The 23245-nt window shown below is 40.6% G+C and overlaps 1 long non-coding RNA gene across 2 annotated transcripts in view; it reads left to right on the forward strand.

Annotated features, from left to right (window-relative positions):
* LOC102166036 overlaps window positions 1-21641 on the forward strand; it is a 272191-nt gene extending 250550 nt beyond the window's left edge. Inside the window, exons 4-5 of one of the 2 annotated variants that reach the window (XR_002337690.1) lie at window positions 19826-19878; window positions 20558-21641. This is a non-coding gene — a long non-coding RNA (uncharacterized LOC102166036). Of the gene's footprint in view, window positions 1-19825 lie in introns of both variants that reach the window. The other variant, XR_002337689.1, reaches the window with a different exon arrangement.

Consider the following 23245-nt stretch of genomic DNA (forward strand, 5'->3'; position numbering starts at 1 on the left):
TTTATACCCCACATTTCCTGTTCCACTCCCCTTGGAGATTTGTTTCTCCCTCAGTTCAGCCAAATAGAGCATGTGCTGGTGGCCAAGAAGCCCTTTCCCACTGTCAAGGGTTGTACTGATTGCTGAATAACGATTCCATGCCCACTCAATGCAGCTAGCATCTTATTACTGAGCACCTAGTGTCTAGAAGGTGACCTTTCTGGGGATAGTGGACCTTTGTTTGTAACATTTGTCAACCAGAGAATAAGACACATATGCTACCCTTCCTTCTGGGTGTGATTTTCCACCCTGGACTGATCTTTAGTGGAGTTGAAGAAGGAACTTGGATCTGATCTGAGTCTGAGTGAAATTCCACCACCCCTCTGGCAGGCACTCACAGCCTCTCCTTTTCTGAACCTGCTGAGAACTATTGCATCAAATGGAATTAGTGAACTACCAATCTTTCTCATTTGCTTCTCTAAGTCTGTTATGCCTGAAACCCTTGGTTACAAGTTGATGTTTGATTTTTCTTACTTCCATCAGCAAGAATCACCAACCCTCAGACTCTAAAATTGGCCTGAGAATTCCAGTGCCAAATATAGAGCCTACAGACCACTGAGAGGCTCATCCTTTGAGGATTTTCATTCTGGAATTAGGTCTCTTGAAGGGGAAATGGAAAGAGCAAGAGTAAGAAGACCAAAGGTTTAGTTGGACTCAGCAACCAACAGCCCACATGACCTAAGTCACTTTCTCATTTGGTTTCGCCACCTGTAAAAAAGAATTTTACATTTAGATATTCTCTAAAGCACTGCTTTCCACTAGAAATATAACAGGAGCCATATAAGTAATTCTAAGTTTTCTAATAGCTACGTTAAAATAGAAGAAAAGAAATGATAAAATTAATTTTCATAGTATATTTTATATGACCTAATATATCCAAAATAACATTATTTTAGCATGTGGTCATATATTTTATGTTCTTTTTCCCTGCTAAGTTTTTGAAACCCAATGTGTATTTTTACCAACAGTACATCTCTCTTCATTCAGACTAGACACATTTCAAGTGTTCAATGTAGCCACATGGCTAATGGCTACCATGTTGGACAACACAGTTTTAAAGTCTTTCCTGGCTATTAATTTTTAAATCTGCTACAGTTCTTTATTTGAAACATTTGAAGTCAGATGTATGATTCAGAACTTTTCATATTAATAGAAAATACAATATTTATCATATATTATATGATACCCCTAGGGGGTCTGGAGCAGTACTCCATGATCAAACGAATAAATATTTCTGTAGCAGGAAGTATGAAAGTTCACCCTAAGAAAGATAAATGAGGATGATAAATAGTATCTTGTAGGTTGAATGTTGCTGCCAAGTGAGTTAAATAAAAATACTTTTGATTTTCAGAGGGTTTTATCTTTTGCAATTACCATTAAAGGATGTGAATCTGCACCATGAAAGCTGTGTGTGCTTACCTTCAATATTTACTTAGTTGTTTCCTTTATCAAAATTCATTCCAGCATTAGTATGGCAATGCAGTTGTCCATTTGCTAGCCATGGCCGTGGTGTGATGATTGAGTCTTCTCTCTTATTTTAAATCTCAGTAGTGAAGCGGTCTCTAGCAAACTTAAAAGGTGATCGACGGGAGTTCCTGTTATGGCTCAGTGGGTTAAGAACCTAACTAGTATCCATGAGGATGTGGGTTTGATCCCTGGCCTCACTCAGTGGGTTAAAGGGTCCTCATTGCCATGAGATGCAGTGTAGGTTGAAGACGTGATTTGGATCTGGCATTGCTATGGCTGTGGTATAGGCCAGCAGCTACAACTCCAATTCGACCCCTAACCTGGGAACTTTCATATGACGCAGGTGCAGCCCTAAAAAAAAAAAAGAGAGAGAGATCCACAGGGCATAGACTTCATGTTGCCAGAGAAAATACAGGTCACTCATTTAAATTTAAATTTCAGATAAACATCAAATGACTTTTTATAAGAGCGTATTCTGCACACTATTTGAATATCAGATAAAGTTGATCCAAAATTCAAATTTACGTGACCATCCTGTGTTTTTATGTATGAACTCTGGCAAGTAAAATCAACTTCAGAAGTAGATTACTACTTCTTGCATGCTGGTGAAGGCAGTGTGAGGGAAAACTTTTTTTTCATCCTACATCACATTTTCTTAGACAGAATATATAAAGCAGCCTGGATGGTTAAGAAGACTAAAGATCCTTTTTTAAAATCCAGAATCCAAAAAATCTAGACTGATGATGATGCAGTTACTAAGGTGATGTTTGCAGCCCTCATGGCAAAGATCATGGCAGGGGAACTTTGAGCCAGAGGCTAATCTGACAGATACTCTTAATTGACTATCTTACTGTTCTAAAGAATGTTGTCAGGTCATAAGCCACAAACCAATCATGTAACCCCAGATTTGGGGGCTTCTTAATCTCCACCAGAAAGAATTCCAGAAAAACTAGGGAGGGTAAATTAGGAACCATCCCTATTTTTCTAAAATGTGTGGTGGGCAATGGTGGGTATTTGTTTAGAGCATTACTCCATCTCTAAATTCCTCAGAAATCAAGAGGTGCTAAGAGGAAGTGCTCCTTTAAAGCCATCTGGCTCACTCAGGTGCATGGGCAAGGAGGCTCAAAGCTTGCATTGAAAGTGGGCTTCTGGAGTTCCTGTTGTGGCACAGCAGAAACGAATCCGACTAGGAACCATGCGGTTGCAGGTTTGATCCCTGGCCTCGCTCAGTGGGTTAAGGATCCAGCATTGCCATGAACTGTGGTGTAGGTTGCAGATGCGGTTCAGATCTGGCATTGCTGTGGCTCTGGTGTGGGCTGGCAGCTATAGCTCTGATTGGACCCCTAGCCGGAGAACCTCCATATGCCACAGGTGCGGCCCTAAAAAGACAAAAAACCAAAAAAAAAAAAAAAAAAAAAAAGTGGGCTTCAGCTCCTGTAAATACTGTGGTTCCCAGCCTGCCCTACCTAGCTGTGTTTCTCAGAGAGTCGGCAGAGCAGATGGCAAATTTGACAGATGAAGGAGAGGCCAGTGTGGTACCCACTGGTTCAGTGGGGTGTGCTCAGCATCTCCCAAACTCAGGTGACAGCCTTCCCAATGCCTTGTGAAAGTGCTGGGTCAAAAGCAGCTTGACCCAGGAGGAGCAGTTCCAGATTAAAGGAGACCAGAAGGGCATGGCAGGCAAATGCACTCTACCATCTTGATTGAACCCTGGATCAGGGAAAAAAAAAATTGCCATAAAGGACATTATTGAGACAGTTGGTGAAATTTGAATAGAAGTCATTTATTACACAGTAGTTTTGTCATTGTTAAAATTCTTTATCATAGCTCTACTGTGAATAAAAGAAAGTCTTTTTTCCTAGTTTTTAAGGGTAGCATTTTTATAGTTTCAGATGGCTCAGAAAAAATATATATAATATTCTCACACATATGCACAGAAATGTGACAAAAGTTAACTATTGGTGAGTCTGTGTGAAGGTTACAGAGGTTCATTATACTATTCTTTTAATTTTTAGTAAAAAAAAATTTTTTTTTTTTTTGGCTTTTTAGGACCATACCTACAGCATATGGAAGTTCCCAGGCCAGGGATCGAATCAGAGCTGCAGCCTCCAGCCTACACCACAGCCACAGCAACCCCAGATCTGAGCTACATCTATGGCCTCCATCACAGCTTGCAGCAATGCCAGATCCTTAACCCACTGAGCAAAGCCAGAGATCAAACCCATACCCTCATGGATACTAGTCAGATTCTTTACCCACAGAGTCACAATGGGAACTCCAAGAATTTTTTAATAAAAAAGGAGAAAAGGATGTCAGCCTGACAAAACCCCCAAACAGATGTTTCAAAGGAATAGCCATGGGAGAGGGCAAGGGCCCTGACTCCCTGAGTCAGGAGCTGCCAGAATTAGAGTAGGTTTAGTCTCCTTGCCCTTTAAACTTCATTTTCAATTTCAGAGGTAGTGTGGTGTGGTAATGAGAGCCCACACATCAGACACACTTAGTCCTGGTGTTCTGTTGGGCTACAGGGCCCAAGCTTTTTAACTTTGATGAGCCTCAGTTTCCTAACATGTGGAAAGGGGGCAGTGTAACTAACCTCACAGCTTTACTATAAGGATTAGAGGGGATGTTTGCAAAGTACCTGGCTGAGTGTCTACCATGTAATAGGTATTCACAAATTAAATATATCTCTTTTTTTTTTTTGTCTTTTGTCTTTTTAGGGCCACATCTGTGGCATATAGAGGTTCCCAGGCTAGGGGTCTAATTGGACCTGTTGCCGCCAGCCTACGCCAGAGCCACAGCAACGCCAGATCCAAGCTGCATCTGTGACCTACACCACAGCTCATAGCAATACTGGATCCTTAACCCACTGAGTGAGGCCAGGGATCGAACCTGCAACCTCATGGCTCCTAATCGGATTTGTTTGCACTGCGCCAGGACAGGAACTCCCCCAAATTAAATATATCTTTATTTCTACAGAAACCCGTGGCTGGCTGGCTCTACAGTCTTTTATTATTATTAGGCACAGAAAACAGCAGTCTGTTGCCAAGTCTGTGAACCTGAGGTTCAGGCTCTGCTGGCTACCTGCCCTGCCCACCCCCCCCCCACCTCCCCAGACCTCTAACTGCAAGCCCTGATGGAAATCCTGTTCGTTTAACTGCTCCAAGCAATGTTTCCAAGCATGATTGGTTTCCTAGCAGGAGTAATCACTCCAGACAAAACCACGGCAAGCCCTTTCTAGACTGCTTTTGAAAATCTTTTCTTCCCCAGCTGCTACACAGCATGAGAAGTGAGACCAGGTTATCAGCTTGAAAGTTTGAAAAGGATGAAATTAACTCTGGACTTTAAATTTGAGACAAATGACCTCACAAGACATGGGAGGTAAAACACAAAGAGCTGTCTGGGGCTGTGAGTAAATGGCAGTGGTGCCAAACTAGAAACCAGGAGACTGGGGTCAGAACACTGCTCTGCCACTTACTAGCTAGGGGTTCGAGGCAAGCCACTCTGAGCCTGCAGCTATATTTATGACATGGGGTGCCAGTGCTTCAAAACTGGTAAGTTCATCAAAGGAGACAAAGGAGCCAGGCAATTGGTAAACTGTAAAGGAGTGTATCATATAAAGCCTTGCTCCAAATGTTCGGCATCAATTTCATAGGTAGACAAATGCAGACTCCTGGGCCCCACTCCAGACCTACTGGATCAGAATCTACATTTTAACACCATTCCCAGGGCATTCATATAAATGCACAGGAATGTTTGAGAAGCTGAGGTAAAACACCACTGGAGCTGATTCTTAAAGAGGCCTGAGGGGGCTTACTTAAAACCAGACCTTCTGAATTGCTTGTTTACCGAAACTTCAGGAGCTACCTGATTTTCAGTGTTTCGTCTCTTAAGGCTATAAAATATGCCTTGCAAGGGCCTGGGAAACCAGCATAGTCTCCAATTAACATTAAAAACACACTGAGCATTCTGACATAGCTTTTGCCTCAACATAGCGCCAAGTTCATGACCTAGGCCTCATGCCACCTGCACCATCACCCCGCCATAAGTCAGCTCTGAGCTTGGAGACAGGTGTTATTCCCAAGTGTGGCCTTTGTTCTGGAGACCACCGTGTCTGTCATGAGACCATCCTGCTTTTGCAGGGAAAGGAATGTAAGGGCTTAGCCCAAGATCAGCTGCAAGTAGGAATTAGGTCTGTCCATACAGTCTCCCTGTGCTTCCAGAGATAGAAAGTGATGCTGATCCTTATGGTGGATTAAGGAAAAGGCCTGGAATCAGATCCTCACTCCATAATTCTTTTCATCTGCTTTGCTTTGGGCCAAGGCCTGGCTAACTCAGAGCTGTCAAGGGCAGGAGCTGCAGGCCTCTCTCCTGGTTCTCAGCGCTTAGCTGAATAATTGGCCCTGATAAATTGCTGCCCAGTGAATGATTTTGATGAAGACTTCAGCACAATGCTTTATCAATGTTAAGTGCTCAGGAAATAGCTATTTTCTGATTGACTAGGCCAGGGCAGACTTTCCTGTTAGGCACCTGTAAGCACAGAGCCCAGAACCTGTGAGTTCTTCAAGGGACTGTGCAAATGTTTGCGACCTGACGATCAACAACAAAATTAATGACTCCAAATACAGAAGGAAAAGTGCAAAGTAAACATTAAAAGGTGTAATTAGCTGGTCATAATATATATCATGTCAGCTAGTCAAGTGCAACTTGACCCTGAGAGTTCTGTACAAATTACATTAAATTGTGAGAAGTGGGCACATTTTAACATGTTACCGTATTAAATGCGGCATGAGTAGACCTCCAAAAGTTAGTGTGTGGGGGTCCAAGAAGGACTCAAAACAGCCCTTCCATAGCAGTCAGGTGGTGTAGCCCCCACCCCTCCCCTGCTAGAGTGTCTGGAGCAGGTGTGGATGAACTGCTGCCTTGTGGAAGGGGACTGAGGCAGCTCAAAGGTAAGGCCCTAAGACATAGTGGCAGAGAAACGGCACAGCAAAAATCAGGGAAGCCAAGATGTTTGAAAAATTATAGGCTTTTCACCCTCTCCCTACATAATTTTCTTAGTATATTTTTTGTAAAGAGAAAATCTTTTGTAAGGAGAGAATTTTCTGCCGCTTGTCTTACTACTCTAGTATTGATTAATGACATGCTCTACATCCTGTGGATTTCTATTTATTTCCTTAAATACAGGCTATAGAGATTGGGGTGGGCTAAGTGTAGGGGAAAGTAGGAATCAAATTTTCATCAATCTTTCCCATTTCCATATTCCCCTGAAGAAAATAATTTTTGTTCTAAATTCCCATTAAGTTACTCACATTAAAATACTGTACAAAAGTAATTGGGAAGTGTCCCTTTGCTCTGAGAGGCTTAATTTAATAAACATTCCTGCAGACAGTAATAAAGGGTCTATATCAGTTGGCTTTGCATCATAATAACTTCCCTCCCCACTCCCAAAACCTTAGTGGCTCAAAACAACCATCGTTTATTTAGCTCGCAGTCGAACCGGGCAGCCCTGTGGGCTGGACTCAGCTGGGTGGTTCTTCTGGTTTTGGCTGGACTCACTCATGCTCATCTGCCAAGTGAGTTGGAGAGCTGGCTGATCTGAGATTCCTCATTTAAGGATGGCTCATCTCTGCTCCACATGGTCTCACTTGCTCCAAAAGACTAGCTCAGGCTTGTTCATAGAGACACTGAGTGGGTGTCCAAGAGAACAGGCAGAAATATACAAGATCTCTTGAAGTCCACCCTCAGAGCTGATACACTGTCACTTCCACTTGATTCTGTTGGCCAAATCATTTCATACACCAGCCCAGATAAAAGAGATGGGGAAATAAACTTCACCTCTTCATGGGAAGAGCTTCAAAGTCACATGCAAGGGGGAGCAGATAGCAGATACTATGAAGGGAAGAACTGTAGGCTTTTTTTTTTTTTTTTTTTTGCTTTTTAGGGCTGCACCTGAGGCGTATGGAGGTTCCCAGGCTAGGGGTCCAATCAGAGCTATAGCTGCCAGCCTACACCACAGCCACAGCAACACTAGATCTGAGCCGTGTCTGCGACTCACACCACAGCTCACAGCAACGCTGGATCCTTAACCCACTGAGCAAGGCCAGGGATTGAACCCACAACCCCAAGGTTCCTGGTTGGATTCGTTTCCGCTGTACCACAATGGGAACTCTGAGAACAGCAGGCATTTTTTAAATCTGCCAGAGTCATAACAAAAAAAATACAGCCCTGAATGAAATCAGTAAATAAAGTTTAAAATGCCAGGGCCAAAGAAGAGGTGATGAGGGGTCAGAGGAATTACATATTTAAATGCAGTCAGACGGGTCATTGCACTAGCATTTGCAACGTTAGTTTTGATGGGGAAACAAATTCTTCTTTAGGAAAGGTGTGTGGATGTGCTTCAAAGATATTCAATAGAAGCCTAGCATCAGATAAAAATAAGCCTTGCAATAGACACCATGGACAACTGGGAAAAACCACAACTAACTGAGCATCTTTCTCTGTGCACTGTAACCAAGGACAGAGAGGTTTAAACAAACAAACAAAAAATGTTGCAGCACATAGCTAAGAAAGTGCCAAGCAGAGGTAGCACTTCCAGATGGAAGCATGAGAGCAGTTGGCACGCTGGGTGGTGATGGAGAGGGGTACTGTGGCATGCAGTAAGGGGGTGGTTCAAGGCAACTCTGCTCCTGGTCCTGGCTCTGCCACCAACCATCTCTGTGATGTTGCCCAAGTCACCTTCCCTCTTTGGGCTTTGGTTATCTTCTCTACCGAATAGTAGAATGGGTTTGATCATCTCTGTGGTTCCTCCCAACAGTGGAATTAGAATTAGCAGGCTAAATACTTCAACACATAATGGTTTATCTCAGAAGCTATACAGAGGGAAAAGAGTATTCTTAGGCCACTTTTAATCCTGGGCTCTAGTCCTTTAATCCTTAGGCCACTTTTAATCCAGGGGCCTCTGCCAAACCCAGTTTGATTATTTTCTTAGAGATAAGAGAGTAATTATGCAAATGAGAATCAGAAGGGACTTCACAGAGATTTAGAAGGTTCTCTCTTTGCCCAGTTTTCCCAGTGGCATTTTAGGCAACACGGGGCTCCCATTGAGGTCCAGGGAGTCAGGATCTTAACACAGTCATCTTGTTGCTTACCTCCTTGTATAAACTGGCATACTTAGAAAACTTTCTTTGACTTGGTGCTTCAATTCACTGATGGATTCGATCACCAAGAAGTCTTCAGATGGTACCAAAGAAGGCTCTCCTGTGCCCGGCACCGATTAGACCACAAGTGCTTGTCCCACTGGTATCCACTTCCATTTGCCCCTCATGATTTCATTTCTCTTTCTCTATCATTGTGAGTTTAAGAATGTGTTTTCCGGAGTTCCCACAGTGGCACAGTGGGTTAAGAATTTGTCTGCAGTGGCTAGGGTCAGTGTGGAGGTGCAGGTTCCATCCCCAGCCCAGTATAGTGGGTTAAAGGATCTGGCATTCCTGCAGCTGCAGCTTAGGTGACAGCTATGGCTCAGATTCAGTCCCTGGCCCAGGAACTCCCATATGCTACAGGTGTGACCATTTAAAAAAAAAAAAAAAAAGAACGTGTTTTCTGTCCCCAACTCCATCCATCCTTCTTATAAAGGGTCAAGTTCACTGCAGTAGTATTTGTAACAGTGAAAAGTGGGACAAACCTAAATGCCCATGGGGGAAGAATGTTTTAATAAAATAGGGCCCGAGCTTTTCAAGGGAATATAGTGCAGCAGTGAAAACGAGCAGGGTTTATTGGTATTATTATAAAACATCTTCCAAAAGATAGGCAAAAGTGGGAAGACAAGAGCAATGTGCCTAATAAGGTATTATTTATGAAAAAGTGAACTTAAAGAATGTATTTCAGTGTAAGTATAGATATTTGTACACAGGGAGAGACTGTTCAGGAAGGACACCTGAATAGGTAACAGCAGTTTTTACAGGTCAGCAGAGTGGGTGGGGGATACAGAGAGTAATGAGAATGCTTGTTTATCTGTATTACTTAGATTTTTAACATTAAACATATAACCATATGTAGTTGTGAAATTTAAAAAAAACAGAATTTTTGTAAATAGGTGGTGATGGTTTATGTTTATGTCTGGATGTAAAAAAATAAAAAATAGGAAAAAAATTGCTTACTCTTTCTCAGATTAATAACCCAGCACCCTGTCATAAACTTTCTGACCTGCCAGTGTGAAGGAAAATAACACAACAAAGATTGCAGGAAATAAAAAAACAAAACAAAACAAAAAAACGTGTATTCCAACCCGGACAAGAACCATCTAAAAACATCTGCATTCAGTTTTAATTACTGTCATTCCAGCTTTGTTCTCAGAGCTAATTCTGAGAAGTGACAGCTTTTCTCAAATACTGTGCAATTTAACTGCAGCTAACTCCTTACAATTTAATTACAGGAGAGTACTGTTTCTTAGGAATCTGGGTAACCAGAAAGCCCATATAATCAGAAGCTTCCCTCTCTACTCTGCTTTTTGAAAGAGACAAATAAGAAGCTTTGAAATCAGAGAATTCTCCTAAAAGCACCTTTCAGGTTCTGTCATAGAGTCAGTCTAGATGATGCCTGATTTTTCCACCTTCAGCAGTTATAGTACCATGTAGCTGATAACTGCTGTTTATAATGATGGCACTGAGATATTGCAAGTTCCTAATGCAATTCTGAAGATTTCAAAGAAAGTTAAAATGTGAGTGGTATCTGGTGTTGCATTCTCTGTTTTTGAAAATTATAATCCATGTACCATTTATTTGGTGCCTCTCAGGTATTGAGAAAACATAGCAATGGCATCATATCCGAGTCGAGAGACATGGGCAAAAAGACTTGCACAGAGTGTTTCCAGGTATCAAATGTGGAATAGCCACCTAAGCCTGGTGGCTGCCGTAATGGTCAGCACAATTCTAGAGCATTCTGATAGGGAGTCTTCCTGGTGAGGGGGGGAGGAGGGCTGTTAGGATTGTGGTGTCTGCTAGAGGAGGGTCTGGCTATCCCCCTGCTAAGTGCTCCCTGGTCCTCAGCCCCCAAGCAGCCAGAGGAGGTGGCATTGTCTTCTCCCCAGTCAGCCCTTTCCTCCACCCTCACTGCCATGGCCTTCCTGGCTCCCATGCCTTCCCAGGGTTCTATCCATGCAGGCATAGGAAAGGCCACTTGTTAAGCGGCAGCATGACTTAGGCCTCCTGCCTCTCTCAGGCGAGCTGTTTCTAAGCACTGGCAATGGGCTGTTCTTGCTCCTTCAGTCAGGTGGCCACATTTACATGGAGGTGGCCCTACTTGATCCTATTCTCATGGCTGCCGAGGCCACTAGCTGACTGCCTAGCGACTGGCCTATGACTTACCTCTTTCAAGAAAAGGCTTTTGTCTCTTCTTTCCATGTGATTTTTTTCTGAATTGCTGCCTTTGCAGCTCAAACCTCCCAGATTAATGTCAAAACCCTGACTCATTCAAGCCAAGAAAGAACTACAACCCTCCTTTTTTAGTTTTTGCAAGAATATTTTGCTTTGCCTTTTGTGCTTCACCTGGCTTCATTCCTTGGTTTTGTCTTGAAGTTCTCTAATGACTAAATCACTGTATCACTGTCTAGGGTTTATCCTATGCATTAAAGTTTTGTTTTTTTTTTTTTTTTTTTTGGTGAATATGTACTTAATTACCAACTTTTTAACTGGTAAATTTTCTTATTCTTTTTTTTTCCTTCTTTTATCATTTCTTTCTCTGTTTTTCAAGTGGAAGGTACTACTTCATTTAGTGTTTTTTTTTTTTTTTTCAAATGTATACCCAGAAGTGGAATGTCTGAGTCAGATGGTAGTAAACTATGTCTTTTTTTTTTTTTTTTTTTTTTTTGGTCTTTTTAGGGCCACACCCATGGCATGTGAAGGTTCCCAGACTAGGGGTCTAGGGGTCAAATCAAGCTGTAGCTGCCAGCCTACACCACAGCCACAGCAATGCCAGATCTGAGCCATGTCTGCAAACTACACCAGAGCTTGCAACAATGCCAGATTCTTAACCCACTGAGTGAGGCAAGGGATCGAACCTGCGTCCTCATGGATACTAGTTAGGATACTAGTTTCCACTGAGCCACGACAGGATCTCCTAAACTATGTCTTAAAATGTGTGACAAAGTTCCTGCTCCAGAGTAAGATGGTGATCATGGAAAGAGCTATGGGTGACTTGGTTCATAGCTTAATCAAACTATGACTTTGTTGTTTTCCCTCCCTGGAATTTTCACCTGCTAAAAGCTGCAGTAGCTAGAAATGATCCATTTTTTTTTTTTTTTTACTTTTTTGCTTTTATTACTCAAATGAATTTAGCACATCTGTAATTGTATAATGATCATAACAATCTGACTTCACAGGATTTCCATCCCACAGACCAAGCACATCCCCCCAACCCCCAAACTGTCTCCTCTGGAGACCATAAGTTTTTCAATGTCTGTGAGTCAGCATCTGTTCTGCAAAGAAGTTCCGTCTGTCCTTTTTTCAGATTCCACATGTCAGTGAAAGCATTTGATGTTGGTGTCTCATTGTATGGCTGACTTCCCTTAGCATGATAGTTTCTAGGTCCATCCATGTTGCTAAGAATGCTGGTATTTCATTCTTTTTAATGGCTGAGTAGTATTCCATGGTGTGTATGTACCACTTCTTCTTGATCCACTCCTTTGTCGATGGACATTTAGGGTGTTTCCATGTCTTGGCTATTGTAAATAGCGCTGCAATGAACATCGGAGTACATGTATCTTTTGCAACTTGTGGTTTTCTCTGGATAGATGCCCAGGAGTGGGATTGCTGGATCAAATGGTAGTTCTAGTTTTAGTTTTCGGAGGCATCTCCATATTGTTGTCCACAGTGGTTTCACCAATTTACAATCCCACCAACAGTATACTAGGGTTCCTTTTTCTCCACACCCTCTCCAGCACTTATTGTTTGTAGACTTTTGGATGATGGCCATTCTGGCTGGTGTAAGGTGGTACCTCATCATGGTTTTGATTTGCATTTCTCTAAGAATGAGTGATGTTGAACATCTTTTCATGTGGTTTTTGGCCATCTGTATGTCTTCTTTGGAGAATTGTTTGTTTAGATCTTCTGCCCATTTTTTGATGGGCTTGTTTGTTTTTTTGGTATGGAGCTGCAGAAGGTGTTTGTAAATTTTGGAGATTAATCCCTTGTCAGTTGATTCACTTGCACAGATTTTCTCCCATTCTATGGGTTGCTTATCATTTTGTTTACAGTTTCCTTTGCTGTGCAGAAACTTTGAAGTTTGATTAAGTCCCATTTATTTATTTTTGTTTTTATTGTCACTACTCTAAGAGGTGGATCTGAGAAGATGTTGCTGTCATTTATGTCAGAGAGTGTTTGGCCTATGTTTTCTTCTAAGAGTTTTATAGTGTCTAGTCTTATATCTAGGTCTTTAATCTATTTTGAGTTTATTTTTGTGTGTGGTGTTAGGGAGTGTTCTAATTTCATTCTTTTCCATGTGGCTGTCCAGTTTTCCCAGCACCACTTAGGGAACAAGCTGTCCTTTCTCCATTGTATATTCTTGCCTCCTCTGTCATAGATTAGTTGGCTGTAGGTGCGTGGGTTTAATTCTGGGCTTTCTGTCCTGTTCCACTGATCTCTATTTCTGTCTTTGTGCCAGTACCATATGGTTTTGATGACTGTAGCTTTGTAGTACAGTCTGAAGTCTTGAAGCCTGATTTCTCCAGCTCCATTTTTCTTTTTCAGGATGTCTTTGGCTATTCTGGGTCTGTTGTGCTTCCAAACAAACTTTAAAATATTTTGTTTGAGTTCTGTGAAAAAATGTCCTTGGTAATTTGATAGGGATTGCACTGAATCTGTAGATTGCCTTAGGTAGTATAGTCATTTCGATAATATTAACTATTCCAATCCAAGAGTATAGTATAACTTTCCATCTATTTGTGTCATCTTTGATTTCTTTCATCAGTGTCTCATAGTTTTCAGAGTACAGGTCTTTTCTCTCTTTAGGTAGGTATACTCCCAGGTATTTTATTCTTTTGGATGCGATGGTAAACGGGATTGCTTCCCTAATTTTTCTTTCTGATCTTTCATTGTTAGTGTATAGAAATGCTGTCAATTTCTGTGTATTAATTTTGTATCCTGTGACTTTGCCAAATTCGTGGATGAGCTCTAACAGTTTTCTGGTAGAGTCTTTAGGATTCTCTAGGTATAGTATCATATCATCTGCAAATAGGGATAGTTTTACTTCTTCCTTTCCAGTTTGGATTCCTTTTATTTCTTTTACTTCTCTGATTGCTGTGGCTAGGACTTCCAGAACTATGTTTCAGAGTAGTGGCGAGAGCAGACATCCTTGTCTTGTTCCTGATCTCAGCAGGAATTCTTTCAGCTTTTCACCATTGAGAATGATGTTTGCTGTGGGTTTGTCATATATGGCCTTTATCATGTTGAGATAGGTTCCCGTTATGCCCACTTTCTGAAGGGTTTTTATCAGAAATGGGTGTTGGATTTTGTCAAAGGCTTTTTCTGCATCTATTGAGAGGATCATATGGTTTTTATTCTTCAGTTTGTTAATGTGGTGCATCACACTGATGGATTTGTGGATATTGAAGAACCTTTGCATCCCTGGGATAAATCCCACTTGATCATGATGTACAATCCTTTTAATGTATTGTTGGATGCGGTTTGCTAGTATTTTGTTGAGGATTTTTGCACCTATGTTCATCAGGGAAATTGGCCTGTAGTTTTCTTTTTTTGTGGTATATTTGTATGGTTTTGGTATCAGGGTGATGGTGGCCTCATAGAATGAGTTTAGAAGTATTCCTTCCTCTGCAATTTTTGAAATAGTTTCAGAAGGAGAGGTGTTAGCTCTTCTCTAAATGTTTAATAGAATTCGCCTGTGAAGCCATCTGGTCCTGGACTTTTGTTTGTTGGAAGTCGTTTAATCGCAGTTTCAATTTCAGTTCTTGTGATTGGTCCATTCATCTTTTCTATTTCATCTTGGTTTAGTCTTGGAAGATTGTACTTGTCTAAGAATTTGTCCATTTCTTCTAGGTTTTCCATTTTATTGGCATATAGTTGCATATAGTAGTCTCTTATGATCCTTTGTATTTCTGTGATGTCGATTGTTACTTCTCCTTTTTCATTTCTAATTTTATTGATTTGTCTTCTTTTTTTGTTGATAAGTCTGGCTAGGGGTTTATCAATTTCGTTGATCTTTTCAAAGAACCAGCTTTTCATTTCATTGATCTTTTCCATGGTTTTCTTTGTTTCTATTTCATTGATTTCTGCTCTGATCTTTACGATTTCTTCCTTCTAAAAACTTTAGGTCTTGTCTGTTCTTCTCTCTCGAGCTGCTTTAGATGTAAAGTTAGCTTGTTTATTTGAGCTTTTTCTTGTTTCCTGAGGTGGGCTTGTATTGCTATAAACTTTCCTCTTAGAACGGCTTTTGCTGCATCCCATAGGTTTCGGAGTGTTGTATCTTCATTGTCATTTGCTGCTAGGTATTTTTTAATTTCCTCTTTGATTTCTTCAGTGATCCATTGGTTGTTTACTAGCATGTTGTTTAGTCTCCACGTGTTTGTGTTTTTTGAAGTTTTTTTCTTCTTGTTGACTTCCAGTCGTATAGCATCGTGGTCAGAAAAGATGCTTGATATGATTTCAATTTTCGTAAAGTTACCAAGGTTTGATTTGTAGCCCAGATGTGATCAATCTTAGAGAATGTTCCATGTGCACTTGAGAAGAATGTGTATTCTGTTGCTTTTGGATGGAATGGTCTATAAATGTCTATTAAGTCCATCTGATCTAATGCTTCATTCAGGGCCTGTGTTTCCTTATTGATTTTCTGTCTGGATGATCTGTCCATTGCTGTAAGTGGGGTGTTAAAGTCCCCCACTATAATTGTGTTATTGTTGATTTGTCCTTTTAAGGTTGTTAGCAGTTGCCTTATATATTGTGGTGAACCTGTGTTGGGTGTGTAGATATTTAAAATTGTTATATCTTCTTCTTGGATTGAGTCTTTGGTTATTGTGTAGTGTCCTCCCTTGTCCCTTAAAATATTCTTCATTTTAAGGTCTATTTTGTCTGATATGAGTACTGCTACTCCAGCTTTCTTTTGATCCCCGTTTGCGTGAAATATAGAAATGATCCATTTTTCACTCTAGTTGCACAAGCAGACGAGCACCACCTCAGCCCATGACCTCAAGCTATGAGCAAGGTTCTCACCATGTAGGTACTGCGAGTACCTTTAGTCCCTTTATCTTGCCAGTGTTAGACTCCATCACTGCCTGCCTCCAGACGGATACCCTGGTGGTCTGTGGCCTCAGCTCTATTCACTGCTTTACCTTACTTTTCCATTTCTGGCCCATGGATTGTTTATCTTGTTTTTGAGTTCTGCTGGGTCTTTTTTGTTTTCTCTTTTTATGTTATAACTGATATTCCTTTGTGCTTGAAGCGAGGACCAAAGAGGGAGGTACATCAAAAAACAAACTTACAAAGCTATCTTGACCACTGGTGTCACCTCCAATATATTTCTTTTTTTAATTTAATTTTATTTGAGTATAGTTGACTTACATTGTTGTATTAGTTTCAGGTGTACAGAAAAGTAAATCATCATACATATAAATATATCCATTCCTTTGTCCCATATAGGTTATTACAAATTATTAAGTAGATTTTCCTGTGGTATAGAGTAGCTTCTCTCTAATACATTTCTAATTATATCACACAAGTAAAGAATTTTTCACTCCTATATTCATCAATCCTCAAGCATTTGCTTACAAGTATAAAAGAATACAGGACAATAGGCTCTCATTAAATATTTGTTGAATGACTATATGTAATATCAAATTGAAAGACAAACATTATCTCCAGAGCAGAAACCCACAAATTTCCAATAAGGCCCCATCTGTGTTATCTTAATGGGATGATATACAGTGTATTCAAAACTATTTCACCACGCCACACAGGCCCCTAGAAATAGAGCAAATAGGAATAATTTATTATCTCAAACCAGACACTTTTGAGAGTGAAAAAAGGATGTTCTTAATAATTACTCCAGAATAAGACTTAAATTGGGACTATCTCAAGCAAACCAGATTGAATGGGCACCTTACCCTGTGACCATTTCAGTGGTCTGTAGTCTCATGATAAACTAACGCCAAGCATCATCTTCTTTTGCTCACTTTTCTGTTGATGTTCCAGGTGAGGGGCCACAGCAGTTCTTTTACACCTTCTCTTCTCTGACTCCATCCTTCCCTTCTTCAAAAAGATAATGTTTTTAACAATTCAGTATCCAATATAGGGAAGATATTTTTCCAGATCTCTTTCTTGCCTCCTCCAAATCACTAAAATGGTCCATTCTACACAACACTCAAGCAAAACCCCACACACCCAGATCCCTCTTGAATGTTTTCCCTAACACTTCTCACTCATCTTGGTTTCCTTTCAGCAAAGCCAGCATCACTCTCAGTGGTCTCCTCCAGACCAGCTGTGACCTTGAGACCTTTCAGCTGATCCAGTTCACTAGTCATTTAACAGCATACTAGCCATTCTACCCCAGTATCAGTTAGCTGTAGTCCTAGAAGTAGCAGTTATGGTATGGTGCTGTGAGGCAGTATACCTGGTGTTCCTATAATCTATCGCTGTGTAGCAAACCACCCTAAAACTCAGCAGCTTCAACATTTTATTGAACCATTTTATTATACCTCATGATTTAATAAGACAGGAAGAGTGGTGTGCAGTGTTCAGCTGGACTATTCTTCTGCCCCATATGACATTGGCTAAGAATTCCTGGTGCTAGTCTGCTGGCAAGGGAGTTGGCCTGGAAGATGTGAGATGATTTTGCTCACATAACTTAGCAAGGAAAGCTGGAAAGTCCTTGCACTGTTGGCTGGAGCACCCACATCTGGCCTCGCGTGCAGAATGGCCTCAGGGCAGTTGACTTTCTTGCATGGCAGCTTGGGCACCTAGAGAGACTGTCTCTCATGACAGCTAGGCAGATGCTGCAAAGCTTCTTTTGAGCTAGTCTTGGAGGTCCCAAGAGTCACTTAAATTGCATTTTATTGGTCAAGTAAGTCACTAAAGCAGACTCAGATTTAAATGGAATGGGAATTAGGTACCACCTCTTAGTGGGAGGAATAGCAGAGAATTTGTGGTCATCTTTATCATACCTGACTTTTTAATTATCCTGAAAGGGACTCCAAAATGTGACCCATCTGTTTGACCAGTATCAGTCTAGGGCTATAATAGGATAGCAGCAAGAGGAACAAAGCAATAGTGAAACCTCTGGCCTGGCTGCTGACTGGTCCTGAGCAGGATCCAGTGATCATCCAGGTGGGTCTTGCAGTTCCACCCCTTCTGCCCTAGTAACCAAAAAAGCTTCTCTTATCAGGAAGAGCAGAAAACAGATCAAATGTGGAAAGGAATTGGATTCTGTTATTTGCTTCTCCGATCCTGTGATTTTCTTAGATTTTCATCTGATTAATACTCACATTTTGGAGTTCCCGTCGTGGCGCAGTGGTTAACGAATCTGACTAGGAACCATGAGGTTGAGGGTTCGGTCCCTGCCCTTGCTCAGTGGGTTAACGATCCAGCGTTGCCGTGAGCTGTGGTGTAGGTTGCAGACGCAGCTCGGATCCCACGTTGCTGTGGCTCTGGCGTAGGCTGGTGGCTACAGCTCCGACTGGACCCCTAGCCTGGGAACCTCCATATGCCGCGGGAGCGGCCCAAGAAATAGCAACAAAAAAAAAAAAAAAAAAAAAAAAAAAAGAAAAAAAAAAAAAAAAAAAAAAAATACTCACATTTAAATATTTTCTATTTTTCCAGTTCCAATATTGAACCCTATGCTTCTCTTTGCTTTAAGATAGGCAGGGAGGAGTTCTCGTTGTGGCACAGCAGCAACGAATCCGACTAGGAACCATGAAGTTGCAGGTTCAATCCCTGGCCTGGTTCAGTAGGTTAAGGATCTGACATTGCTGTGAGCTGTGGTGTAAGTCACAGACTCAGATCTGGCATTTCCGTGGCTGTGGTGTAGGCCAGCAGCTGTAGCTGTGATTAGACCCCTAGCCTGGGAATCTCTGAATGGCACAGGTGTGATCCTAAAAAGCAAAAAAAAAAAAAAAAAAAAAAAAAAAAAAGACAGGGAGCCTGGACAAGTAAGAGGGCCAGGTCCCTCATAGTTCTGCCTCACTGCTGCTAGGATTGAGGATATAGCTGGTAAGGAAGTTCTTAGTATTTTTAATAATTCACCTGCTCCAGACAGTTTTATGTAGTGAGGTTCAGGAGATAATGAGCAGATCACTTATAAAGAATATGGATTAAAATTCTCTCAAAACCTTATTTATAAACCTTTTTAGAAGTAAATCAAGGCTGAGCATATTTATGGGTGTAAGTGACCTCAGTCAATGATTCCATTGACCCAGGAAAAACTCTTTGAACAAAGCATCATGCAGTATTCAAGTATATGTCTATCATATCTCACATGTGTTTACTCCCTGAACAAGGCAATAACAAATATGATTTTATTGAATTCCTACCTGCCTAAGCTGCATGGAGGTTAGTAGAATTATTTCCAGCCAATTCACTCTGTTTTTTCAGAATGTTTTTCTTTGCTCTTTATATGAAATCACAGGTTGTCTTTTGGGAGGAGCTAGATTAAAATGATGATGTAGTGTTGATAGCAAGTTATAATAAAATTAATGCTTTTAGGGAGGATATACTAATCAGATTACAGAACAAACATCCCAATGTGAGGTATGCTCAGTACCTAAAAGAAATGGATGCTGGTTATAGATGATTTAGTTGTAAACTTTGCCCTTGGGCTAAATAAAACCCAAAGAATTTTAGTTAGGGTATTGCTTAGGTTGGTAAACCAAAGATTCTAAATTAAAAAGTACAGATCAAGCATTTGTTCAGCTTTGTCTAATACAAATGATCATTTAGCTTCTATGGCAAACAAATTCAGGAAAGCTGAATGGAGATTTTTGCTGCAATAGCATAAAAGTCAGAGGCGTGCTTAATGTTCCTGTCATTACTGGGGTGCCTTAGGCTTGGTTCAGGATGATGGACCGAGAGACCCCAGGGGGCAACAATTAAATTACCTTTTAATTAAGCCCCAGGAGGAAAGGGAAAATTATGTATAATTATTCAGAGAAAATAGCAGTTGTTTCTTGCCCCCAGACTCGTTTGTACACCTGGTGCCTGAACAGCTGGATAAATTAGCAGGTGTGCGCCTCACAATCAGATGTGTATGTGGGCAGTTACACCAAGGTTGGACCTGTCTCCCTAAACTAATTTTTCCTGGTTCTTCCAAAATTGTGCTATTCTAGATGAGCAGTATCCTGATAACTTAAAAACCCTACTGCTTCCGAAGTGCCAGGAGGTAAGAAAGAACTTCATTTTCTCCCTTACCCAGAGAACATTTCTACCCAGAACCAAGAAATAAGAGTAAACTTGAGATGGTTTGGTTGTTTATGAAAAGCATCTGATGCCATTTGAATGTTGTGTATTGTCTTAGGTGGGTACACAGAAGTTCCTTGTGGAGAGAATGTTTGCAGAAAACCTATGTGGGGGGCAGGGTGGGGGGCGATGAGTGCACTTGTAGCAGCCCTGCTCCCTGCAATCATGTGTATTCCTTTATGCTGGGGGACACAAAACGCATTACTTTTTTCCTGTACAATGCATCCCTGGAGGGGAGCAGGGTGCTTATGTATGGTGTTGCAGCTAGTGCTGAGATGACTGTGGAAATAGTACCTAACACTTCAAGATATTCTGCACTCTGCTTAATGCCTTTTACATATATTAATTCATTTAATTCTCAAAGAACCCTAAGAGGTACTGAAATATTTACAGATGAAACTTGAGGCTTATATCTAAATTATGGGAGAACAGAGTATACAGAGTATGGCTGGAGCAGAGTTGGCCGTAATTGAATGGTTCTTGTGTCTTAGTGATGGGAAATGTTTTATTCTGTGTGCCTTTATGTAGGTTTGAAATTTCTTCGTAATGAAAAGTAAAATAAAACCTACGAGGTAGATATTATTATTTTCTGTTTCTTATAGATGGGAAACCTTGCCCAAAGGTTTGCATCCAGCCACTCTGCCCATGGTTCTCAAACCATACCACAGCTCCCCAGGGCACAGCAGTGAATATCTAGGAGGTTTGGGACATTTAAGTTGTGAGTGGTTGGGAGTAGTACCCCATACCTGTCAGAAACCACCTAAACTACTAGCGCGAATTCAGTGTTCATGTGAGAACACATTGCATTCCTGTGATGGTAGCATATTCTTGTGAAGCTGTTTTTTCAGCACTTGTGATAAAAAGCAGGTACCACATGAAAAAATAAATATGGAACAAGAACTGAAGGTACTGGTGTCCAGCCTGATTCTGAGGTTAGAGATGTTGTGCCATTGTCCCTAATAGTGCATGTATCTCATTAGTAAGTAATTGTGGTATTAAAGAATAAAATTAAAATATTTTTCTTTTAATGTGTGTGTACTTGTTTTCAAATTGCTACTAAATTGTTAGAACATAAAAACTTCTTAAGTTTTTTTACCTAAGTGCCCTGTGAATCAGGGGTTTGGGCATTTCTTGCCTAAACTGCCTCAGATGTGAAAACTAAAACATGGAGCATCTAAATGTCCCCTATGCTAAGTCAGCTACCTCATTAAAAGAAAGACAGGTTCACAAAAGACCCCAAATAGCCAAAGCAATCCTGAGAAAACAAAGTCAGAAATAGCGTATTTCCTGATTTCAAACTATACTACAAAGCTGTAGTGATTAAAACAGTATGGTACTGGTCTAAAAGTAGACACATAGGCCAATGAAACAGAATCAAGAGCCTAGAAATAAATCCCTACATATATAGTCAACTAATATTTGAAAAAGAGCCCATGGGAAAAGAATAGTCTTTTCTACAAATAGTATTGGGAAAACTGGATAACCATATACAGAAAAATGAAATTGGACCTCAGTCTTATATACCACTCATAAAAATTAACTCAAAATGGGTTAAACACCTAAATGTAAGACCTGATACAGTTACCTCCTAGAAGAACACGTAAGAAGAAAGCTTCTTGGCTATGGTTTTGGTAATGATTTTTTGGATACAACATCAAAAGCAAAAAAAAAAAAAAAAAAAAACAAGTGTGACTACATCAGACTAAAAAGCTTCTGCACAGGAAAAGAAATGATAAGAAAAATGAAATGCAGTCTCTGGAATGAGAGAGAATATTTGCAGACTATATAATAGATAAAGGGTTAATATCCAAAATATATAAAGAATACCACCACCAACAACAAAAACAAGTAATCCAATTTTTAAAAGGGCGGAAGAATTGAATAGACATTTTTCCAAAGAAAATATCCAAATGGCCAACAAGTACATGGAAGGTGCTCAGCATCACTAGTCATCAGAGAATCAAAACCAAAAATGGGGTGTTCTCACTGTGGCACAGTGGATTATGGTTGCTGTAGAGGTACAGATTCAATCCCACACCCAGCAAAGCAGCTTAAAGGATCTGGTGTTGCTGCAGCTGAGGCCTAGTTTGCAGCTGCAGCTTGGATTCAGTCCCTCGCCCAGGAACTTTTATATGCTGTGGGTGCAGCCATAAAAATTAAAAACAAAAAAAATCAAAAATGAAATTACTGCACACCTGTTAGAACGGCTACTATCAATAAAACAAGAGAAAAACAAGTGTTGAGGAGAATATGGAGAAGAGGGAACCCTTATAGACTGTTGGTGGGAATGTAAGTTGGTTCAGCTACTGTAGAAAACAGTATGGAGATTCCTCAAATTAAAAACACAACTACTATAGGATCCAGCAATCCCACTTCTGGGGATATAGCCAAAGGAAATGAAAATATAGTATCAAAAAGATATGTACATTCCCATGTTCACTGCAGCAATACTCACGATGACCAATATATGAAACAACCTAAGTGCCCATCAGCAGATGAATGGATAAAGAAAATGTGATACACCCATAGGCATATTATTCAGCTATAAGAAAGAAGGAAATCCTGCCATTTGTGACAACATGAATGGACCTTAGTGAGATAAGTGAGACAGGGAAAGACAAATACTGTGTAATATCACTTAGATGTGTAATCTTTAAAAAGAAAAACTCATAGAAACAGTAAAGTATTGTGGTTACCAGAACCTGGGGAGTCGGGGAAGTGGGGAGATGTTAAAGAGTACAAACTTGCAACGAGAAGACGAATGAGTTCTGGAGATGTAATGCACAGCATAGAGATTAGAGTGCACAGCACAGTATTATATACTTCACAATTGCAAAGAGTAATGTTCTCACCACAAAAAATAGAGGGAGTAGTTATGTGACATGATAAAGGTGTTAGCTAAAGCTTCGAAAGTACTCATAAGGCTGTATGTAAATGTATCCACTCAACATGTACACCTTAAGCTTACACAGTGCTGTATGTCAGTTATATCCCAATTTTAAAATGTGGTTCATCCATGAAGTGGAATGTTATTTTGGAAGGAAATTCTGACACATGCTACAAGATGGATCGACCTTGAAGACATTATGTTGAGTGAAATAAGCCAGACAGAGAAGGACAAGCATTGTATGGTTCCTCTTATATGAAGTACCTAGAGGAATCAAATATCAAAATCACAGAGACGTAAAGTAGAATGATGGTTGCCAGGCGATGGGGAGTTAGTGTTTAAACGGCATAGAGTTTCAGTCAGGAAGATGAAAAGGTTCTGAAGGTAGACGATGATGGTTTCA

This window comes from Sus scrofa, chromosome 13 (genome assembly GCF_000003025.6).
Source record: "Sus scrofa isolate TJ Tabasco breed Duroc chromosome 13, Sscrofa11.1, whole genome shotgun sequence".
NCBI lineage: Eukaryota > Metazoa > Chordata > Mammalia > Artiodactyla > Suidae > Sus > Sus scrofa.